We start from the raw sequence: 26,290 nt of genomic DNA on the forward strand, positions 1-26,290 counted from the left end.
CAGGTAAGTTGAGCATCAATTTCTTTACTTCGTATTGCAATCCATAAAGAAATTGACTAATGAGTGCAGCATCATCCCACTTGATGTCAATTGCAAGTTGTCGAAATTGTGAAGCATATACTATTACTAAGCGATTTCCTTGTCGCAGAATTCGGATCTTATTTGTTGCAACACGAGTTACATCGTGTTCACCATACATAGATCGAAACTCCGCCAAAAAAGCTTCCAAATTATCCAATATTGGATTTCGTTGTTCAAGAAAAGACGAAAACCACGATAATGCAGAACCAGAAAGTAGAGTGCCAATAAACCTGACTTGTGATCCTGGAGTTGGATAGCTTTGCGGTTGAAGTTCAATTGCCAATTGTACTTGATTGATGAACCCTCGAAACTTTGATCTTGTACCATCAAATTTCTCAGGTAAGGCAATTCTTGGTTCTCTAGTGCTTATAGGGTGTTGTACAATTGGAGAAGGAACGTGATTTGTTGTAGATGTTGAAGCAGCTCCGATCATCTCTATATCTCCACTTTCTGCTATTCTTGTTCTTTCCTGTGTTGGTGAATTGAGTTGATGCATCGCAAGCATTAACTCCCTCATTTGCTCTTGCATTTGTGCCATTGCACTCTTCATTTCAACAAGCTCTGCCATAATGACACTAAGAAGAAAAATTTGTTTGATATTGCTCAAGACAAAAGAAAAGAAAGACTTGATAACAAAGAAGATACTAAGAACAATATCAGTTTAGAAGTGGGTAATCCGCAAACTTCTAATATGCTTATGTCTTGTCAAGAGAAAGGGGTAATCCACTCTTACTCAAGAAAAAACAAAGCTCTGATATTGTAAGTGTACTCTTGTCAATCTGTCAAGGACAAAGACTCGATGAGGAAAAATATACACCAAAAGGCTATCTCGATATAATAAGTCAAAATATAAACAAGTAGGTATATTAAAAGGAAACTGGAATGGCTATTGCCACAAGACAAGAAACTAAAGACTCTTGAACCTGGACTAGAAGCAAGAAAGGAGTTGACAAGAGTGAAGAAGCCTTCACTCTTGTCTCTATATATACTATCTAACTAGGGGCTACGTGGCGACGTTCTATAGGACCTCCAATATGTGTTGACTTTGTAGGACACATGCCTTGACTTACAAGGCAAGTTTTTCTACGTGTGGGCCACATAGTTAGCTTGATCTTCAAGCTAATAACATGTGTGGCACATGGCCAACTTGTTGACCACGTTTCTAATCCAAAAAGTCAATTAAAGACACCTATGAAGTCAAAGCAACGTCTAGGAAGTTTCTAGGAAGCTTCTATATTAAATATTATACAATTAACTTACTTTTATCTACTTTTACTTACTTCTACCTATTTCTATATGTAATTATTAGCTTACATGATTATGGTTGTGACATTAATACAGTCATCAATGCAACAATAGAAGATTGTAGAGCATGAACACTATTAGTATCACAAATGCATATGTTATGTCCAATGCCTTTGAAATTTTTGCAATGGTGCAAATTTACACTTATGCCTTTGACGTATATAAATTGTGATGAAAATTTTTGTGTAGAAAGTATATTTGTCTTGTTTTTTGAGCTATACTAACAACCTTTTGAATTGATTATTGAAAGGTTTTCCAAACCCATAGTCATTGTTGTGAGCTCTAAGAACTTCTTGTATACCTTTTATTATTAGTAGGGTATAACAAGCTTGTATGTCCTACCAACCTCTTCAAAAATAAGGTATAAGTCAACACGCAATACTTCTTTTTGAAGTAGATTCAAACATCAATATTGATAAATTTAGAAAATAATATTGGATACAGAAATCATTCACCATCAAATTTTTTCTACAATGCAACATTCTTCTAATTTAATGTTGATTAAGAAGGCCAAATGTGGTTATAAATTCACTTGAATATGTAGTGATGTTCATATCTAAAGGTGTTATAGCTAACTAAAATTACTCAAACATAAGATTAAGTGCATGCATTGACATCTTCTTAGAAACGCCTTTGAAAAAATTAATGTTGTGATGGTGGTATATCCACTAACACTTAGAACTTTCTTAAGTCTTTATTACTTTAATTATATTTTTTTAAAAAAAGAAATAAAAAAATCTATACATCTAAAAGATCTTTTGTAGAAACCTTGATGTATGACTTCAAGGCAGAGTGTTGTCCTTCTATACACAATATAATCATATAACCAAGGTCGAAAATATTGTTTGTCCAAAAATTGAAAAATTCTTCTTTGTAGAAAATAAATATTTTTTGAAAATATATAATAAATTTATTTATAAGAGAAAAAGTAAACATGTCACAAAAGTTCATTCAATATTTTTCAAAAACATCTTCCAAAGAGAAATTCATCACCATTATTTTTTTATGTATATTCTTATTTGAGAATTCATTAGGCACTTAGCTATAAAAAGTGAATAGAAATGCAACAAAAATCCTACTAAGTCTAATAGAGTCTTACTAAACTTCAATAATCTTAATCCAACTTTAATCAATCTAAGCAAATTTAAAAGAAGTTGCAAAAGAAACACAAAAAAGTTATAAAGAAATCTTAAATAAATATAAAAATAAAATCTTAATATATATATATATATATATATATTTAAAATAATATAAATAAAAAATTTAAAATAAATAATAAAAATCCTAATAAAATATTATAATAGAAATCCTAAATAAATCATAAATAAATTCTAATCAAAACTTAATTTAATCATAATTAAAATTCTAATGAATTTTAATCAAATTCTAATGAATTTTAATCAAATTCTAATAAATTTTAATCAAATTCTAATTAAATATTAATTTAATCATAATTAAAATTTTAATAAATTTTAATCAAATCCTAGATTAAATTCTAATTAAATCTTAATTAAAAGCTTAATAAATCTTTACCAAATCTTAGATCAAATTTTAATTAAATCCTAAATAAAATCCTAATTAAAACCTTAATAAATCTTAATCAAAGCTTAGATTAAATCCTAATTAAATCCTAATAAAATCTTAAATCTTAATCTAATCTTAAATCTTAGATTAATCCTAATTAAATCCTAATAAAATTCTATATTTTAGATCAATTCTAATCAAATCTTAAAAAATTCTAAAAAAATTCCAAACAAATCTTTATCAATTATTTTTATTGTTTGAAACCACATTAATTATTAATTAAACCATAGATCTTATTTAAAATTTTATTTAAACTTCAACCAACAAGCAATTAATAAGTACAAAAAATTTGAAAAGAATTGGAGTTACTAATTGTAAGAAAAGCTTCTAAAATCTCTCAATTATTGGCTGCACTCTTTTTTCAAATAGAATGTAGATCTTTCAACAAAGATTTCTTTTTGTTGGAGTATTTGTTAAAATAAATGGAGGATAAGTTAGAAGATAAAAGATATTATCTTAGATCAGTTGCTAATGGTCAAAGGGTAGCAAAAAGATGAAGGAAAGTTACTAAGGTAGTGGCTAAGGTTATAAGTGGTGACTAGATTAAGAGGAATCTAGGGTTTAGTTGGATGAAATTAAGATGAACGCTAGCCAAAATAGATGTAAACTCTACCTATAAGTAAAGGGTGTTGGAAGTAAGAGATATCTCATTCTATACTTCTCTTGTGTCTAACCTTGCTATTTTCTACTTACTTATGTCTTGCTTGTTGTGTTTCTTCAATAGGTTATGGGCCCACACACACTTTATTATGCTATTCAAGTAAGTTGAAGTCATTTGTTGGTTGTTGTTCTTCTGTGGAATAGATCTTATGGTGTTTGTTGATGTTAGGGATTGTATAATCTAATCTTGTGTTTTGACTTGTAGAGGTTCTGATTTAGGCCTTATAGATCTCTTACATCAATTTGAAGGTTCTTAACTCCTAGGATTGAGTGATTAAGACCTTATACAGAGACCTTGATAGTGTCTTTGATTTTGTGGTAAAAAAGTGAGTTTTATGAGTAGAAGAACTTGATAGTGAGGTTGATTGGAGTTCACATACTTGTTAGATGCTTCAAAATTTGATTTGGGAGTGTTTGGAGTGAAGAAACATTCATTTGTTCACAAGAAGGAATTTTGAGATTTTGCTAGTGCAAAATTATTTTGGTGATTTTTAAGCACATAGAGACTCCTTTTCTTGATATTTTTTGATAGACTTCTTCTAAGAAATGGCTTCAAGTGAAGGTGAAGGTTTGAGAGTGATTGAGAAGTTTAGAGGTGACAATTTCTACCATTGGAAGGTCAAAATGGAGTTTTGTTGGCGTCTTTGGACCATTTGGACATTATAGATGAAAGTGAAGAGCCTCCAAACACGCATGTTGATGCTAAAGAGAGGAAGGACTTCACAAGACTTGAAAAGAAGGCTTTTGGCATGATTGCCACCAATTTGAATGAAGCCAATTTTTCTCACATCATCTCTTGCAAATGACCATCAAAAGCATGAAAGACTCTTTACAATATATATGAAAGCAAGAACTTATCCAATATCATCTTCACATCGAAGAAATTCTTCACTTGGAAGATGGAAGAAGGTGAAGACCTCATGGCTCATATCAATAAGGTAAAGGCCCTTGCTAATAAACTTGTTATTGTTGACAAGTCTTTAGAAGAGAGTGATATTATCATGACCTTGTTTATGAGCCTTTCCGAGTCCTACAACTACGTCATTGTGGCATTTGAGTCCATCAAGCTAAAAGAACTCACAATGGATTATGTGACGGCAAGACTTGTCCATGAAGTGACCAAGAGGAAAGAAAAAGAGCCCCAAAGTAAGGATTCGGCTCTCTTTTCAAGATAAGGCAAGAAGAGTCATTCTAATCAACGTGGCAATAAGAGAATTTTCTTCATTTGTAGAAAATCAGGTCACTTTGCTCAAAATTGCTACAAGGCTAAGAAAGAAGATAGAGAAAGTACAAACAATGGTCATGATGAATATGGAGGTGATGATTATGCATTCATGGCAAGTGAAGGTACTTCCATGGCTGCCATGTCCAAGTAGATCATTGATTCTGATGCCACCAAGCACATGACTCCATACAAGTGTTCATTTGATACTTATAAAGAGATTTCAACAACAAATATCTTCATGGAAGACTGTAGAATAAGTAGTTATTTGCTGATTTGTAGATACTTAGTTTATAGTGTAAACAAAGATAGATGACTCTTAGAAAGGTAGTTCAGTAGTTAAAATGGATGAATAGTTAGGAAAAGCAGTTTTCATTAGAGATGTAGCAGTTGGTATCTTGTGGTAGGATAAGGAGGATGAGAGAGAGGAAGAAACCGCCATTACTGTGATAGTGTGAGCCGGGGTAAGCTTGGTGCTACCTCTTTTCTTTTGTTGTTATGTTCTTTGAAATAAGAGTATTGAGAGTTTCTGAATATTGTGAAGTGAATCATGGAATGAAAGTGTGAATGGAATTATATATTATTGAATGAGAAGAAGAGAGATTGAATGCTGAAATTTGAATGTAGTTCAGCAGAAAGAGTGAATCTGTGGTTGTGTGAAACACTGTAATGTGAATGGTAGTTCTGTGTGAAGAATTCCAGTAATTGGAATGAGGGTAATTGTGTGCTGAAGCTGTGATGTTGAGGTATTATAGTTGAAGATTATAAGAGTGAAGATATATTGGTGGAAATAACAGTTATTGGTATGACTGAATTGTTGCAAGGAAGAGAGTGATAAGGTGAAAGGAGAGATTATCGTTTTTCTATGTGCTTAGACAATGGAAATAGTGATGATACATTGGAGGTAATTAATTGTGTGACCCTAACGTGAACGCTCAAGCAACTAGTCACTCCCCGTGTTCGAATTCCCCTATATGGGTTTATTCTGGGAAGTTTCTTCCGGAATAAGTAAAACAAAAAATCACATTTTGGCGCCGCTGTTGGGGAGTGATAATAGCTTTGAGAGTTAGGAATTAATTACAAACGTGTGAGAAAATGGGCAATGGAAGACGATTTCAGTAGTGTTTGAAGAAAGATTATGGTTAATAAGAACGAGAGCATTGCATCGAGGAAAATAAATCAGTTGAGAGAAAGACAGGGAAGAGCGCAAGGAAGGAACTTGCGTAGAGAGGAGCAAGAACGTAATCTTAAAAGGAAGCATCAAGAGAATTGGATTAAACCATGGTTGCAAGCTTGTCGGTGCATCCGAACATATCAAGAACCGGACAGATTGTTAATTCTGCAGTCTTATGTACCGTTAGAAAAACTGCCAAGAACACTCGCGGGAAATTTTGTCAACATTCCAGTGGAAATCTTGAGGCCGTTAACTGAAAGAGAAGGAGGCATAGAAGTATTTGGTACTCCATTGGATAATTTTCCAGTAGGGGGTACCGCTGAAACGAGCAATAGGGGCTCTGCAGATTAGCATGAATTGGTCGCCAATAAAGGCAACTATATTGTATTTCAAAATTCAACGTTTTCACTTGCAAGTCAACCAATAAAACTATTTGCAGGAAATAATAGTAAAGCAAGGACCGCTGAGAGCTCGGTAATTAGAGTAAGGGAAAGCAGAGATTATTTTAAAACAAATTTCAGAGGAACAAAAAATTGAATGGCGGCAGGAGGACCAGTCGTTTCGATTGCAGTTCAAATGGGTACCTTGGGCGATCGTACGACTAGAGTCGCACCATTACCTACTTTTCGTGGTTTGCCAAGTGCGGACCTAGATCAACATTTGTCTCAATTCTTGACGGCGTGTGTAGTCAATAATGGAAGGACTGAAGACATTTGCTGAGATGGTTGCCAGCGACACTAAAAGACACAGCGTTCGAGTGGTATAACCACCAACCTGTAGGTCAATTTATCAATTGGGAGGCATTGAAAACGGCATTTTTAGCCCATTTCCGACCAATTGGTTTTGAAGAACGTCTTCGAGAAAGATTAATGAACAGCAGAATGGTACCAGGGGAAGCGGTACAGTCATATTATGGTCGTGTAGCAGATATATTTCGGAAATGGCCAAATAACCAAATGCCGGAATCGTTTGTGTTGTCCATATTGGTTAATGGATTACACCCACCAGAATTGAAGATGTTTGTAAAGGAGGCCCAATCAGCTACCATTGCAGCATCTCTTGAGCGAGCAAAAGTATGGGAGGAATGTCATTACGACTAGCACTTAACCGTTGGCGCCACGATGATTCCATCGCAAGGCGGTTATCAAATGACAAATTGGAATGACGCATCGGAAAGTTATCCGAGAAGGAGTGATTATGGTACAATTCCACAGGGAATAGTGAATGCCGTTCCATTGCAGGCTGTACTACCATCATCGTCACAACCGTATGTGCCTTATTCCGCGTATCAAAAACCAATACCTACGAAGGAATTGACCAATGAATTGGTATCAAGGGATCCCAATGAGTCATTGCTGTTAACATTAACGAAGAAAATGGATGAATTGGCTATGAATCTGGCCAAGGGTAAAGAGAAAAGGCATAAACCGACCAATATGCGACCCAATGTTTGGTGTAGCAATTGTAAGGGACAAGGTCATTTGGTAACCGAATGTTCTTCACCACCCCAAATGATGGTTCAATGTACCTTTTGTGGGTGTAAGCATACCACTGCCAATTGTTGGAACTTAAGGAAACAACAACAAGTCGGACAATAGACCATGAGTCAACCAACTTCGTGGGATGTAAATCAAGTACAAACGAATAATAGGTTTGGCTGGAATGGAAATCGAGCGAATAGGCAAAACAGGAATTATTCCAATTTCCAAAACTCTGAATTTCACCAAGAAGGTATATCCAATACCCATGGCTTGGGGGTGAATCAGTAAGGATATCATCAATATTCACCCATGCAGAAGCCAATGCCAGAATCTACAGTACCAATGGGTCAACCAGGATCCTTTACTCAACCGACATGGAATAGACCGAGCCGTTATATACCAGTAGAGACACCCAATATCCCTGAAGGAGCTGGCAGAAGACCACTTTGTTGCTACCGGTGCAGACAAATCAGACATTATGCGAGTGAATGTCCTAATCCAAGAGCAAGTGATGATTATGCCCCAATCTGTGGAAATTGTAAGCAGTCTGGTCATACTTATCAGCAGTGCAATGCGGCTTTTAATTATAATAATCGGGACCAGCAGATGCAAACAAGCCAACTGGCGGAGGACAAAGGTCCTGTTCAACGAGACTCACCAGTACATCGCGTCGAGGTGGTGAACGCAGTGCTTATCAGGGGCCAACAGAAAGGCAAGAATCCAATTCAGGACCTGGATGACCCAATCGAAGTAACAACAGTAGCGCCGTCCAAGAGGCGGACCGAACCAATATCAGTATTGGGATGTATACCAATATGGAGCCCTCAACAAGACAAGGAACCCACTTCAGTTTCACGTGCCAATTTTTCGGGGACATTAAGATCAATTCCAAATGACCATGTCCCAATACCCGCACAACCCAATATAAGCTCATACCCATTGAAAGAACCTTTAGTGGTCGAAGAGTCGACTAAGAGGAAGGAATTGCTGTCGAACAAAGTCAAAATGAAACCAATGAAATGCAAAAGAGTATTGGGAGTTACTCTCAATATGCAACCCTACGATATTTTGAAGGAATTGGATGTTATCCAGCCTTCAATTACAATGAAGCAACTTTTGGCTGTAGCACCGAAATATCGATCAATATTGAATTCAGCATTAATACGGCAGAGATCCCGCACTAAAGAAATACATGAAGTTAGCTTAAACCCAGATCCGGGAGCACCAACAATCGATGTATCAATCGATGGAGTTTTAATTCCAGGGGTACAAGTCGATGGTGGCTCCAGTGTGAATTTAATGAACGCTGATACAATGGAAGACTTGGATCTAAAGCAATTGCTCCCTACGACATTAGTTTTGCGAATGGCAGATCATAGTCGAGTTAAGCCGATGGAAATCTTACGCGATATTGCCACTGTAATCGCGGGATTGACATACAAAATCGATTATGTTGTATTTAGGTTACAGAGTTCTACGTTATCGTATCCCATTTTATTGGGCAGACCTTCGTTGTATCAAGCTAAGGCTAAGAACTACTGGGGCCGCAGCACATTGACAATTGGAAAAGGCAGTGACCAGATTGTTCTACAAATGTACCCGGTACAATATCACGGAGAAACCCAATTGCCCGAATCAGAATTTACATCGGATAACGAGAGTCACTCGATTGAGGAAGATGACGATGCTATAGTTTCACCGCAATTTGGAGTAGGTCAAACCCCTTCTACAACCAAGGGAGGAGTCTACCAATGTGGTGGCCCCAGTGAATATTTACTCCATCAGGAGGATGCCTCTAACTCGGATCATGTTATTACCGAATGGATGACCCGATATGATGTCAATCATGTGAGTGCAATGCGATCAGACATGAGTCACCAACAGTTGCAGTCTCCTTCGCACGACGACGGGCCACCAGGCGATTTTAAATCGGCGGCTGTGGAAGAACCTGTTTTCCAGACTCTGAACTTAAGCACCCCTGACGCGCCCCAGAATATAAAGATATACAAAGGTATTTAAGGTAACAAATTGAGTCAGTGGAAAGCATTCTTCCTCCGGCATAAATCGTCCTTTGCTTAGACGTATGCAGATCTGAAGGGTATTCCAGAAACGGTGTATGAACATCGTATTACATTGGTTCCGGATGCTACACCAGTTCGTCAAAGACAACACCGTCTCAACCCAAAATATTCCTTGATGGTAAAGGAGGAATTGGACAAATTATTGCGCGTGGATTTCATTTATCCGGTTCCGTATAGCGAATGGGTCTCACCAATGGTAATGGTACCTAAGAAAAATGGCAAGATTAGAATCTGTCAAGATTTTCGGAAACTCAATGCTGCTACCAAGAAGGACTATTTTCCTCTACCTTTTTACGGATAATATATTGGATGCCATAGCAGGACACGAATGTTATTCATTTTTGGATGGTTTTTCGGGTTACAATCAAGTGAAAATTGCCAAAGAAGACCAACTCAAGACGACCTTTACGATAGATTGGGGTACATTTGCATACAAAGTGATGCCATTTGGATTATGCAATGCACCAGCCACATTTCAAAGAGTGATGACATAGGCCTTTCAAGATTATTTACAAGTATCAATGAAAATATTCTTAGATGATTTTTGCACGTTCAGTACGATAGCCGATCATTTGAACTGCCTGGGACGATGTCTGGACCAATGCGATAAGTACGGTATATCATTGAATTCAGAGAAGTGTCAATTTGGGGTCCCCTCTGGAAGACTCTTGGACCACATAGTGTCCAGCCGCAGTATTGCTACGGACCCAGATAAAGTAACTCGAATATTGGCTTTATCAAAGTCAGAAACGGTGTCAGGAGTACGTGGCCTTGTGGGCCATGTCAGCTATTATCGACGTTTTATTCACTCCTTTGCGGTACTTTGTCAGCCATTGACAAATTTGCTAAAAAAACCACTATTGGATGAATCTAGTCCCGTATGGACGGCAGAATGCAGTGTTGCCTTTGAGGCCTTAAAGCAAAAATTGGTGTCTGCACGAATACTGGTTGCCCCATGCTGGACGAAACCATTTCAGGTTTATGTCGATGCATCCAACGTTGCGATTGGATCAATATTGAGTCAGAAGGATGACAATAACCGTGATCATCCAATATATTTTGCGAGTCGACAATTGGTTATGGCCGAACGTAATTATAATACTACCGAGCGAGAAGCCCTCGACATGATTTATTCTGTACAGAAATTCTGCCATTATCTACTGGGCTACCCGTTTGTGTTCCACGTTGATCATGATGCGCTTAAGTATATGATAAATAAATCCCAATTGAGCGGACGAATTGCTCATTGGGTGTTACTTCTCCAGGAATTCAATTTTATAATTAATGTTCGTCCTGGCAAGACACATGCCAATGCAGATCACTTGTCCCGTTTATCAAATATACTGGGTAATGAGCCGATAAACGACGCCCTTCCGGATGCACAATTATTCGCTGTGGAGGTTATTACACCCGAATATAGTCACCTGATCCAATATCTCACATTTCAGACTTTTCCAATTTCTTATAATGAAAAATTAAAGAAGCATCTGATTATAAGAAGTGCGTCGTATACCATGATTGGAGCTGCATTATACAAACAAGGACGGGATGGTATTTTACGATGTTGCGTATTTCCAAGTGAAGTGTGTACCATATTGGAAGGATGTCATTTGGATAGCTGTGGAGGACATTTTGCAAGTGATAGCACCGCGCGTAAAGCTTTAATGGCTGGTTATTGGTGGCCAACAATGTTTTCGGATGCTCACAAATATGTTCATCGTTGTGACCCTTGTCAACGAATTGGTCGACCTACTAGAACTTCTCCCATGCCTTTGATACCAGTTTTGGCACAGGCACCATTCGAAAAATCGGGTATTGATTTCGTCGGACCAATTGCACCTGCTTCTCGGAATGGACAGAAATGTTATATTTTAGTAGCCACCGATTATGTCACCAAATGGGCGGAGGCTACGGCAACAAAAACTGATAATGCCACTACTGTAGCAACATTTTTATATGAGAACATTATCACTCGTTTTGGTTGTCCGAAAGAATTGGTTAGTGATCGAGGAACCCATTTTATTAATGCAATCATTGAAGCATTGACAACGAAGTATGAAATCAAACATCGAAAAACTACTCCTTATCATCCACGTGCCAATGGGCAGACCGAAAAGACCAACGGTATCCTTTGTAAAATCTTAACAAAGACTATTTCAGGAGCGGAAACCGACTGGGATATTAAATTATTTGCAGCATTGTGGGCATATCGAACTGCGTATAAAGTAACGACCAATTCCACACCTTTTCAATTGGTATACGGGCAGGAGGCCATCTTACCAATAGCATTGGAGGTTCCTAGTTTAAGAATTACATTGGAAGAACGGTTGAGTAACAAAGAATCTCTCCAATATCGGTTAACAGAATTGGAAAAATTGGACGAGATTAGGGCTTTGGCTTTGATGACCATGGAAGCTATTCAGCGCCGCCGGAAGAATTATTACGATAGTAAACTCCGCACAAAATCATTTATGCCCAATGATCTTGTCCTGCTGTATGACAGCCGTTTTCACAATTTTCCGGAAAAATTTCAAATTCAGTGGCATGGACCCTATCGCGTATTGGCCACTTTTCCCAATGGTTCCGTCCAATTGGAAGATTTCACGAGAACCAAATTCACAACCCGTATCAATGGAAACCGACTACGCCTGTATTACACATACACCCGGGGGCGGGTTTATTAAGATTGAAGGGGGCAGACGTGCCGTTCATGATGACTTGCCTGCCATCATAAGTGTCTAATCAGAGGCAAATGACGGCGGTTGATTAGTGTATTAGAACATCAGCAATCAAGATTAGGGATTCTTGTTTCATAACTGGGTAAACAGTTAGGAGAGGGGCACTCTGTGTAGCTGTCTTCAGTATTTTGTCTAGAATTATTGAAGCATAGTTCGTTAGTGGAGAGTTCACGGCAAATCATAGTATTAGTGCGAATACGCAGAGATTTATAATGTCGAGGGAGAAGGTGAAGAGAGCCTCGGAGAAGGAGGAAGAGGGTAGAAGGGTGAGGTCAAGGAGTAATATGGATGAGCTTTCTCTTTGTATACTCACAAATATGGAACCCATGTAGTTAGAAATTTGCTGGAATGCAATGTGGCAGAAGGACTTTAGAAGTGCGCAGCTTTATCCTTTTCTGCGATCGGCAGACAATTTACAATCAATCGAAACTGGAAGTTGAGAAAATGAAGCAACAATTGGAATTGAACCAGACAAAGATGGTGACTTTGGAACAGGAAAAGAAGACGATGAGTGACCAATTCAGAGTGAAAACAGAGGAAATGCAAGGGGAGATCAACACTCTGAAGGAGGTTGCAAAGAAATTGGAGGAAGAATTGGTCAGCATTCGACGGCCACAAGGGTCAATTGAAGGTTCAATTGGCGAATTGGAACAGAAGGTGAAGCAACAACAATATCAATTAGAGGCGAAAGACACCCGAATTCTGCAATTGGAAAGTCAAGTCCGTGAATTGGGAGTACTTAATGAAGATTTAACGGCCAGATTGAACATAGTCCCAATAAATGTATCAGACGGGGAAGACGAAGAAGTGACTTTAGAATTGTAATCAGTGACAATGAGTATGGGAAATGCGAAGGAGTCACCAGTTCAATTTCAAACTGGTTGTTTGCGAGGACGCTGCACAGTTAGGAGTGGGGCTATGTAGAATAAGTAGTTATTTGCTGATTTGTAGATACTTAGTTTATAGTGTAAACAAAGATAGATGACTCTTAGAAAGGTAGTTCAGTAGTTAAAATGGATGAATAGTTAGGAAAAGCAGTTTTCATTAGAGATGTAGCAGTTGGTATCTTGTGGTAGGATAAGGAGGATGAGAGAGAGGAAGAAACCGCCATTACTGTGATAGTGTGAGCCGGGGTAAGCTTGGTGCTACCTCTTTTCTTTTGTTGTTATGTTCTTTGAAATAAGAGTATTGAGAGTTTCTGAATATTGTGAAGTGAATCATGGAATGAAAGTGTGAATGGAATTATATATTATTGAATGAGAAGAAGAAAGATTGAATGCTGAAATTTGAATGTAGTTCAGCAGAAAGAGTGAATCTGTGGTTGTGTGAAACACTGTAATGTGAATGGTAGTTCTGTGTGAAGAATTCCAGTAATTGGAATGAGGATAATTGTGTGCTGAAGCTGTGATGTTGAGGTATTATAGTTGAAGATTATAAGAGTGAAGATATATTGGTGGAAATAACAGTTATTGGTATGACTGAATTGTTGCAAGGAAGAGAGTGATAAGGTGAAAGGAGAGATTATCATTTTTCTATGTGCTTAGACAATGGAAATAGTGATGATACATTGGAGGTAATTAATTGTGTGACCCTAACGTGAACGCTCAAGCAACTAGTCACTCCCCGTGTTCGAATTCCCCTATATGGGTTTATTCTGGGAAGTTTCTTCCGGAATAAGTAAAACGAAAAATCACAAAGACAATGGCATAGTACAAGCTATTGAAATGGGCCCCATTGTTATAGAGATTGTTGTGAAAGACCAAACTAAGAGGATCAGATTGAAGGATGTCTTACATGTGCCAAAGATGAAGAAAAACCTCTTCTCTATGAGTAAACTTGTTTTACATGATTATAAAGTACAATTTGATAAGAATGGGTGTTTTGTGAATACATTAGAAGGAGATCATATTGCAAAGGGCTTTAGAGATGGCAACCTCTACTTCATCAAGTGTAAGAAGGTGAATGAAGTTGAAGTGGCGGTATTGGTGAATTTCCTTAAGATCAAGACAAGTTTGGCATTTGGCATCGACGCCTTGGTTATTTGAATGCCAAGAGTATGAAAGAGCTCCAATCCATGGTAAGTGGCTTAGATCTTAGTCATATAAGCCACAATGCTATGACACTTACTTGTGAAGGTTGTATTGAAGGCAAACAACAAAAGGCCTCATTTCCAAGTAGAATTGCAACACGTGTAACTAAGTTATTCAAGATTGTCTATTCTGATGTTTGCGGACCTATGAAGATGCCATCAATAGGAGGTGCAAGGTATTTTGTGACATTCATTGATGACTTTTTAAGGAAGGTGTGGATTTTCATCCTCAAAGCAAAAAGTGAGTGTTTCACAAGGTTTAAGGAGTTTAAGGTACTTGTAGAGAAGCAATGTCAATACAAAATCAAGGTATTACATACAAACAATGGAGGTTAGTATATGTCAAAGCAATTCAATGATTTCTTGAAGATACATGGTATTGCAAGACAAACCTCCACTCCTTACACTCCACAACAAAATAGAATTGCTGAAAGAGCAAATCGGACCATTGTGGAGATGACAAGGATTTTTGGACAGAAGCAGTGGTGAATGTAGTGTACACAAGAAATAGGTGTCCTACAAGTGCACTTAAATCAATGACGTTGGAAGAAGCTTGGAGTGGAAAAAAACCTTGTGTTTCTCACATGAGCACCTTTGAATACATAGCATATGCAAAGATACCACATTATATGAGATCAAAATTTGATGCAAAAGGTACAAAATATGTATTTTTTGGATATTGTGAAGGTACAAATCCTTATAGGCTCATGTGTTTGGAGACTAAAAAAATCATCAAAAGTCATAATGTTGAGTTTTTGGAGCACAAGAGTACTTGTAAGCACTTGGAGATATGTCCAAGTAAGAGTAATGGTGTGTTTATGAACATATCTTCAAACTCAACAAAGAAGGAAGAAGACAAAGACAATGATGGTTGTAAAGGTGGAAATGAAGATGAAGAAGCAAAGAAGGTGGACAAGAAGGCTTCTACAATTGCTAAGACCAACAATGAAGAGTATGAAGATATTGATGATTATAGTGATGAGGATTATGAACCTTTGAGTGAGAAAAGATTGTCTTCAAAAGAAAAGAAGGTTGGAAGTAACCATGGAGTGCAACAAGTTGAATCTTCTTCAAATGAAAGGAGATATCCTTTGAGAGATAGAAAACAATATAGTGAATAGTAAAAGAATCACATTTTTTCTCAAATAAGTGAAGAACATGCCAATGTTATACTTCTTGCTGATTCATTAAATTTATGTGATGCAATGAAGTCCACGGATGCTATGAAGTGGGAGAATGCTATGGAAGAAGAGTATAAATCACTCATGGACAATGGAACATGGGAATTGACTCAACTTCCACCAAATCGAGCTTCAATTGGTTGTAAGTGGGTGTTTAGAACAAAGAGGGATGCAATGGGTAATGTTGTGAGGTATAAGGCAAGATTGGTAGCCAAAGGCTACTCACAAGTTACTGGTGTTGATTTCAACGAGGCATTTGCTCCCGTGGCCAAATTCACCACCATTAGAATCATTGTGGCAATTGGGGCAGCAATGGACTTGGAGATGCACCAAATGGATGTGAAGACGGCTTTTTTGAATGGAGAATTAGAATAAGATATCTACATAGATCAACCTCAAGGATTTGTTGAAGAAGGCAAACAACACCTTATGTGTAAGTTGAAGAAATCGTTGTATGGGCTCAAGCAATTATCAAGGGCATGGTACCAATATATCGACACCTTTTTTGTAAATGAGAGATTTGTGAAGAGTGAAGTTGATCATTCCATGTATGTGATGTAATCAAAAGCCTTCTTGCTGATTGTTATTCTTTATATTGATGATTTGATCATCTTGACCAATACTTTGAAAAAGATGGATTGGTTGAAGGCAAAGTTAGCAAAAGAATTTGAAATGAGTGATTTAGAAGAGCTCCACTATTACTTAGGAGTAGAGTTTGTGAGAGATCAAGCTAAGAAGATCATTACATTGAGCCAAAAGAAGTACATTGAAGAAGTGTTGAAATGTTTCAATATAGAAGAATGCAAGTCCATTGGAACACCTTTGGAGGCAAATTTGAAGTTGATGAAGCTCACGGATGAAGAACTTGCTGAAGTTGAAGAAGAAATGAAAGATGTTCGATACAAAGCAGTAGTAGGCTCACTTATGTATGCAATGGTTGATACGAGGGTGGATCTTGCATATGCGGTGAGTGTTGTGAGTGAATACATGTCAAAGGCTGGACCAATTCATTGGGCAACTATTAAGAGAATCTTGAGGTACTTAAAAGGCACTTTGAACTTCAAATTGTGCCTTGGAGGTGATAGTATTACATTGCATGGATATTGTGATGCGGATTGGACTGGAGATGCAAATGATAGAAGATCAACAATGAGATATGTATTCTTTGTTGAAGTAGGAGAAATTTCATAGAATTGTAAGAGACAATCAATAATTGCAAGATCTATAATAGACGCGGAATACATGGCAGCAAGTTATGGTGCAATGGAGGTAATATAACTAAGACAAGTTTTAGAAGATATTTGACTTGTGCAATTGGAGGCAACTCCAATGAAGTGTGACAATCAAGGATGCCTTGCTTTTGCCAAGAATCCAAAGCATGATTTAAAGACAAAGTACATTGATATTCAATATCACTTTATATGGGAGAAGATTGAGATGGGAGTGATTGACATGAAGTATTGTACAATAAAAGACATGCTTGTTGATATGGTGACAAAAGTATTGATGAAAGATAGACATTACAAATTGACAAAGGCATTAGGTTTACTAGCCTTTGAGAAATAGCAAAGTGGGAGTGTTAAACTAAATGGAGAATAAGTTAGAAGGTAAAAGATATTATCTTAAATAAGTTGCTAATGGTCAAAAGGTAGCAAAAGAATGAAGAAAAGTTATCAAGATGGTGGTTAGGATTATAGGTGGTGGCTAGGATTTAAAGTGGCAACTAGATTAAGAAGAATCTAGAGTTTAGTTGGATAAAAGTAAGATGAATGCTAGCCAAAATGGATGTAAATTCTACTTATAAGTAAAAGGTGTTGGAAGTGAGAGGCATCTAATTCCACAATTCTCATGTGTCTAACCTTACTGTTTTCTACTTACTTGTGTCTTGCTTGTTGTGTTTCTTCAATAGTATTCAATTGCTCTAAAAATTGAATTATGTGTAGATATTTAAGTCTAAATATTTTTCACCAATTTTTACTTCAATCAAACAAACAGATATTATCAAATTACAAAATTTTTTACTAATCCTAAATTCAATCATTTAAGAGCATAATCTACAAAAACTTTTATACTCTTTAATATAATTTCTTGATTAACTTCAAATTTTTTATACATATTTACAACAAATACAAAAAAAAACTATAAAATTTTCACATATACATATTTTACAAAACTCACAAATCCTAAAATTTGTAAATTTGTTTTTATTTTTTAAAATATAAACCTACCAAGTGCATCACTAACTTTGAAAATCCTTCAAAACCTCAATATTAATCCAAATGACATGAATCTAATTCTTAAAAATCTCTTCATTAGTCTTCTTTGTAATTCCACCTTCTAATTGACGAAAAAAACTTCAGTTATTATAGATGTACAATTTTGTACCTCAGAGTATGATTTCAACTAAGTTCACAATTGGTCTTCTTTACGTATCAATTTTTGGTAATTTCAAGTAATTTATGCTTAAAATTTTATTTAATTATTTTTTAAAGATATATATATATATATATATTATTCAATCATCTTATTTACTTTGATTTGAGGTATTTATGCTCTTACAAGTAAATAGAAGTTCTTTCTAGAAAAGATAATATTAAGACTAAATTTTTTACTACCTTCCTATCATTTATCTTTATTTTTCTATTATATCTTTTTATTAAGCTCTTTTATAATAACTTTTTTATTTTTATTTTTTACCATTTAGTCATATTATTAAACAACACTATTGTAAATTCTGTAAAAAAGATAGAGAAATCAATATCTTTCTAGATAGAAAGTTTTGCTTACAATTGGCCAATATGTTCTTTTGAATGTGGTAAACACAAATGACTTTGGATATGAGAAAAACATCTTCAATGGCATTAGTGAGTATTAAGCTCCTATCAATATTAATGCTAATATGTCACAATTTTCTATATAATAGTATAAATTCCATCAATGCTCAATATAAAAAATGGTTGTGTTTTTTTTTCAAAGAAATGCAATTGCAATTATGAAGGAGATGTTGAAACTTGTGACATCCACAATATGTAGCATAGGCATCCTAAACCTATTGGTTTTATATATACAATCCATAACTATATTATATAGATACTATTTTGTAAGTTGTATACATCTTAAATAGGCAAAAAAATATAATATACCTTGATTGTTTTATTACATTTATAGGCATATTAATATGTAATATTATAAAGATTTTCTTATCAAAGTATGAATGAAGAAATAACCACAAAGATAAATCACACAAAGACATTGATACTCATTGTAGATAGTGCTTGCAACTACCAAAATTATAAAGTCCTTTTTGTCTACAACAATAAAAATATTCCTTAGAACTACACCTATAGTAAGTATTTGAGTAGTTTGAGTTTTTTGTGAAGGTTAAAGGTAACAAGCAACTGAATGTTTTGCCAACAACACCAATAGAATATAGTTATAACTTCTATTTTGAACCAATAAGTACCAATACTTGTCAATATTCAAACAACAAATATATAATTTGAATGAGTACTTTGTCAGCCGTGAGGCTAAACTACATTAGGAAGAATTTGCTTCACATTAATTGTAAATACAACCACTATCACACTTAAAGATAATGTGGACTTTGTTTGAGCAACATTGACAAACTACATAACTTTAGGCATACAAAAATTGATCTAAGTATTTCTTCATGTCTTTTTATATTCCACCTTGACAATCACCTTGACATATTTCACCTTGACAATCTAATTTCTAATTTTGTCTTCATATAGGTACTACTGTCATTATATAATAATATACTTTCTTATCATTTTGATGATGGACGAGTTGAATTAATGGCTGATGGCGCTAATGGAGTACACATATTTATTGTTCAAACTACCTTCCAAATACTTGTAATACTTTTTAGAATAAAACTATTGTAGAAACAAATAAAAATTCAAAATAATTAATAGTAACAACAATTTAAAGCATGGGTACTTAAAAAAAAAATATATATATATATATATATATTTATTTATTTATTTTAGAAGTAGTATTATGATGCATTAACTTTAAAGAAATAAAATGCTAAAAGCAACTTGAATTTTTATCAAAGTCAACAAAGAAAAAAAATTATAAATTTATAAATGATATGTCTTACTTCTTTAAAATTGAAACTTTGGCATAATCTATATATGTTTGTGAATAAATTTCGATGTAGAATTAATTTTTAGAATTTAACAAGATATTTAAGTAATCAAGAAAAAATAATACTTAAATAAATATTATCATTTTTTATATAGAATCAAAAATTTGTTGTAAATTCTATATAAATATTAATTTAAAAATATATCAAACTATTAGGAAGTTGGAGATTCCAAAAAGAATCATGTCTACCAATTACCTTACACATATTCAATGCTTGGATGTAGACTTTATTGACATTATTTATATAAACATGGTGATTTTTTTCAAAAATTCCACCAATTATATTAAGATGCCTACAAAGAGTATCACCACACAAAAATTATTTTATTAAATATTAAAAATATTTTTATAACCAATAATATTTTTTTTCATATGTTTAATATTTTTCAATTTTAGGTAGGTTTAATATCTTAGTTTTATTTTTTAAAGATAATTCTAAAATCATAATTTTTTTATACTAGTAGTATCAAAAAAAGTACACTACAAAAAGAATACCATATACTTTATATTATTTTGGTGTTACATAGAAATTTTACAAAATAATATTTTTAAAAAAACCAAAATAAATTTAAAATATATTATTCAATAAAAAATACTACTAGCAAAAAATTCAACTGATTTGAAGTGTCTTTAAATTTATTTTAGAGTAAAAGAAAAAAAATAAATAATTCATATTACAAAAAAATTGTAATCTTAATAGTAATAATAACTATGAAGTAATATCCAACCACTTATAAAATAAATATTGAATTTTATAAGAATTTTTAAATTAATAAAATAAAATAATATATATATATATATATATATATATATATATATATATATATTTAAAAAAATACTTATTATGAATTCTAATTTTTTAAATATTTTTTTGATAAAATAACAATTTATTGATGTGCTTAATGTAAAAAAAATTTCAAAGACAAATACTTTGCCAAAAGAATCAAATAAAAGGATAAAAAATATGTCTAATATTACTTTATAAATTTTATTAAATTCTTATAAAAAAGATAAATTTAAAAACTTAACTTTAAAATTTCGAAAAAAATAGATTAAAATAGTTATATAAGAAAAAAAACTTTAAAAATATATATATATATATATATATATATATATATATATATATATCCAAGAAGATACAATTAAAAAACTTGTGAAAGAAAATATTATTAGTAGAGGTACCCAAAAAATAAGCCAAAATAAAATTTCAAGGTATAAAAAAGTCTAATCTATAAAATTACATAATATAATAAAATAATAGAATTTTATATTCAGGAATATACTTACAAACTAATTAAAAGTAGGGGCATAAATTAAAAATAGTTTTAAAGAGAGATATAGTTTGTCATTACTACTTCTTATTATTATTACATATACAACTTGTAAATATTGAAGGTCACTAAGTAGTATGAACTTATTAATTCTAAAGATATCCATCATATTTGGCATTGTCAATTGTAGGAGAGAAGTTTGTGGCACTTTTTGCTACATTTTGAATGCCTAGTTTGATTTTTTGAACTAAACTTAATACAATTACAAAAGAAACTTTTTTCTAGTTATATTACTTATTTTATTTTGGATAGATGTAGTATGACACCATTAGCTACAACCATCTTGGCATTAATAGAAGTAACAACAGTGATATAAATCTTGCAAAGCTCAAATGTTGTGAAAAACATACATATTTATTCCAATAATTATCTATATGATTAGATATAAGTAAATAAAAGTAGATTAATTTCATAATATCTTCCAGTAAAGCTTCCTAAAAGCTTTATAGGTGTAGCTTTGACTTTATATACATTTATAATTGATTATTAGATTAGAAAATTGGTTTTATAAGACATATATCTTATAAAACCAACCTATATTCGAGATCCTACAGAACATTGCTATGTAGCTTTTAATTAGATATTATATATGAAGGTAAGAGTAAAGCCTTCTTTACTCTTATCAACGTCTTTTTAGTCCTTAGTCTTGTTTCAAGACTTTCTAGTCTTCTTGTCTTTGGCAATAGCCATTCTAATTCTATATATTATTATCTTTGAATGACTTTTTAATCTTTTTAAGTGACATAAGAGTGTATTGAATTTTTTTTCTTTGAAATTCATGTCTTTGATAATTTAACAAGAATCCTAACTCATTATTTTTGTTTTTTTCTAGAAGTGAGTGGATTATTAACTTATATTACTATATTTTTGAAGGTTATGGACTACTTACTATTAAATTTATTTATAATTTTTAAATATTGATTTTTTTTCTAAAAGATAGTTGATTATCTCTCTTTGTAGAAATTTTCATTTAATACTAAAGATTGTGGATTATCGTCTGATTTAACTTTTTAAAATTTTTTGATTTGTTTATAAAAGAAAAAGTTATTGATACTACAGTTGATATAAACCACAATAAATTTGTAACTATTGTAGATCTTTATGAGCTTATTAATACTCTTAGGATGGAAATCTTATATATTTTTAATGCAAATCATAGAAGTATTATTCCTACACCTATGAAAGAAGTAAACATTGAAGTTTAAAGTCTATGCCAAAAATTTGTATAATTAAGATAAGCAAGTAGATCAAATTCATAATTGAATCCGAGCAGTTCTTTGACTACAAGTATAAAGAAAATAAGAATAAGTATGCCAAAGAAGTTTGATATAAGAAGATCAAAGTTTCAAGAGTTTTGCAACAAGTAAAGCTTTATTTAAGATTGTATCTTTTTCAATATCCTAATGGATCTACTCAAGTTAGATTTATAGAAACACTTCTCTTTAATAGTTTTTTTTTTTGTTTGTATCTTTGATGAATAAAGATTCATGACTATTCTATGATTTGAATTTATTCATGGAAGTATTTATAATTATATCTAAAAAAATAAATTAAAAAAAGATAGTAGAGATCAAGCTTGTATTTTTACAACAAAGATCATGTTCAACCACCACATATGCTGCTGAATTCCAAAATCTTGCTTCTGACATGGATTAAAATAAAAAAGCCTTTATCAATAAATTTTGATATAAATTGAAAGATAACATCAAAGATTTATTATTGACAATATCAACAGTAGATTCATTGGAACAATTTATTGCTTAAGCCATTGCATGCAATAATTGATTCTTTGAAAGACGACAAGAAGAAAGATTAGATTGGAGAGGTATAAGTCAAGCTATGGTGACACCTTCTAAGTTTTTGGTAACTTATTTTTCTATGCCAAAGCCTATGCAAATTGATATAATATTTTTTAAACCTCTTTTTGATCAAAAAAAAGAATTATCAATATTAAAAAGTCTATGCCTATGTTGTAAAAAATCCAAGTACATTGCTCAAAATTATCTAAAAAAGAAATACAATCATAAAATGAAGAACATGGTTACTAAAAAAAAATAATGTATCAAAAAAAGAAATCTCTAGCTATAATATAAACCATGTAATTAGAATCTTACATAACACCTAAGAAAGGTCCTATTCTTTCCTCAGATTCTTCACCTTGTTTCATAATAGAAGCTTATTTAAGATCAAAAAATCACAAAGTCTAAGTCTTATTAGATTCATAAATTCAAGCCTATTTTATAGATGAAGACTTTGTCAAAAACAAGAAATATCCTTAATTAAAAAAATCAAACATATTCATGTAGAAATGATAGATGGTCATTTGTTGCCTTTTAAAAATATTATGTATGAAACTATTCCTTTAAATATAATAACTAGTAGTCATAATAATTTAATAATATTTAATTTAATTAAATCTCCATCTAATTCAATTATTTAGGAATTAATATGGCTAAAAAAATATAACCTTGAAATAAATTCGATTTCTTATAACCTTGATTTTTTTCATAATTTTGTCAAAGATTTTATTAAGCAAGTAGAAATCTATAAGAGCAATACATTTAAACCATTATTGGCAGGTGTGAGAGCTTTCATGCATGTTGCAAAAAAATGGTCAAATTTTGCTATATATGCTATACTTATTATTGATGGAAAAAAGATATCAAGTGGTATTCTAAGCCAATACCAAGATTATTAAGATGTTCTTAAAATAAAAAAAATAAAAAATAAAGATATTCTTCTAAAGCATCATCTCTATAATTATTCCATTGATCATCAAAGATGAGCTCAACTGCCATTCAGACCATTCTATAGTCTAATACAAAACAAATTGTCTGCACACAAAGAATACATTTATGAAAACTTGGCTAATAATTTCATATCCCATATTAAATTTTAAACCAAGGCTCTTATATTATTTGTAAAAATAAGAGATGGATCTTTGCGGATGTATATGGTCTATCAAAGATTCAATAAGATCACCATCAAGAGTAGAAATCCTCTACCTTTGACTTCAAGTCTTCTTGATCATTTGAAATAAGCAAAGATCTATACAAAAATAGATCTATGAAGAGTATATAATCTAATACGCATTAAAAAAGAAATAAATAAAAAATTATTTTTTGAATTTGATGTATATATTTTTAATATAATCTCATGCCTTTTAGACTCATAAACTTATTAGTTGCTTTCTAACATCTAATAAATGATATTTTTTATAAATTTTTTGATGACTTCATCATCTATTATTTAGATGATATTTTATTCTATTCTAAGAACATAGTTAAATATGAATTTCATATTTATTGTATGTTACAAAAACTCAAAGATGCAAGATTATATGTCAAGATGAAAAAATGTGTATTTTACACTACGTAAGTACGCTTTCTTGGATATACTTTTTTTCACAAATATCTTCTTATTCTCGTTGTGTTCAAGCTTCAATATACCAAAGCAATTGAACTAATAGAGGTGGATTCGAACACGAGAAAAGACTAGTTATATGAATTGGGTCTGTTAGTATCACAATTGACTACACTCTGCCTATCTAAAATCAATTATCAAACTAAAAAACACCAAGGCTTACTACTTCTATCTTGATTCAACAAATAATCCATTCTACGACTATCAATTCAATAATGCTTCTCTCAATCATAATTCTTCATAAGCAAATAACAAAAGCAAAGAAAATAAAGAGGTAGCACCAAGCTTATCCCGACTTATAACTTTCACAGTCTAGCTCTCAGCTTATGACTCTCACAGTCTGGCACTCGATCTCTCTTTCTTCAACCTATTTATCCTTTCGAAAAGATGATCCGTTGGCCAACGGAATCCAAAGGTTATGATCCTTTGAATTCTTAATCATTTCTTCCACTAACATTCTACTATTACCAACTATACTACCTAATCATAAGTCTAATTTTCAAGGTTGTCAATAACTAACCAATAACTTACCATAAAATTTGTTTACCTATTCTACATAGCCCCACTCCTAATTGTGCAGTGTCTTTGTAAACATTATTTAGCCCTGACTTATAAAGATGTAGCAACATATATTTCTAAAGATATTGTCACTGAAACAAGCATATTGGTCTGCACTAAATTTTTGGCCTCCTTTGCTAATGCGACTAGTTTAGTCTGCAACATGGCAACCTTTATCTGCAGCCGTTCTTGCTATTCTTTCCAATTGGTCTCTATCCTTATGTTTTCAGACATAATGTTTGCCATCTTCTCCTTAACCACAAAAGAAAACACAATGCTTGTCAAGAGCCCTCTTTCTACTTCTAACTATGGTCCAATCAATTAGGTCGGCTTCTGTATTTGTAACAGAAAACTCATCCCGGATTTATGTATAGTAAAGTTTAAGCCGATTGCCATTGATCCATGTTATAAATTTAGTACCCATAAAATCTTCCAATTGTACTAAATCATTTGAAAATCCGTCAATAACTCGATATGAACTATGCCATCGAACTTGAAATTTTTCTGGAAAATTTTTAAATCGACTATCATAAAGAAGTACCAAATCATTTGGCATAAAAGCCTTTGGTCTAAGCTTACTATCATAATAAGTCTTCCTTCATTTTTGTGTAGTTTCCATGATCATTAATGCATTGGCTCTAGTTTCATCTAATTTTTCCAATTTTTCTAAATGGTGCAGTAATAAATCTTGATCTTCCAATCTATTATCTATAACAATTCGTATACTTTGGACTTCTAATTCAATAGATAATATTGCTTCCTGGCCATAAACCAATTAGAAAAGGGTAGCATTGGTAGTAACTTTATATGCAGTATGGTATGTCCATAAAGCTACAAACAACTTAGTGTTCTAATCTGTTCTCGCTCCTGAAACTATTTTTGTTAAGATTTTACATAAAATTCCATTAGTCTTTTCCGTTTGTCTATTGACTCTAGGGTGATACGATGTAGTCTTCCGATATTTTATCTTGTATTTAGCTGTTAGTACTTTGATTGTACTATTTATAAAATAAGTTTCTCGATCACTAATCAATTCTTGTGGACAACTGAATCGTATAATAATATTTTCATGCAAAAAGGTTGCTACTGTACTTGTACTATTAGTTTTTGTAGCTACGACTTCAGTCCATTTTGTTACGTAATCCGTTGCTACCAGTATATACCATTTTTGTCCATTTCTCAAAGCTGGTGCAATTGGTCCTACATAATCAA

The sequence above is a fragment of the Physcomitrium patens genome, chromosome 15 (genome assembly GCF_059467195.1).
Source record: "Physcomitrium patens ecotype Gransden chromosome 15, ASM5946719v1, whole genome shotgun sequence".
Classification (NCBI taxonomy): Eukaryota; Viridiplantae; Streptophyta; class Bryopsida; order Funariales; family Funariaceae; genus Physcomitrium; species Physcomitrium patens.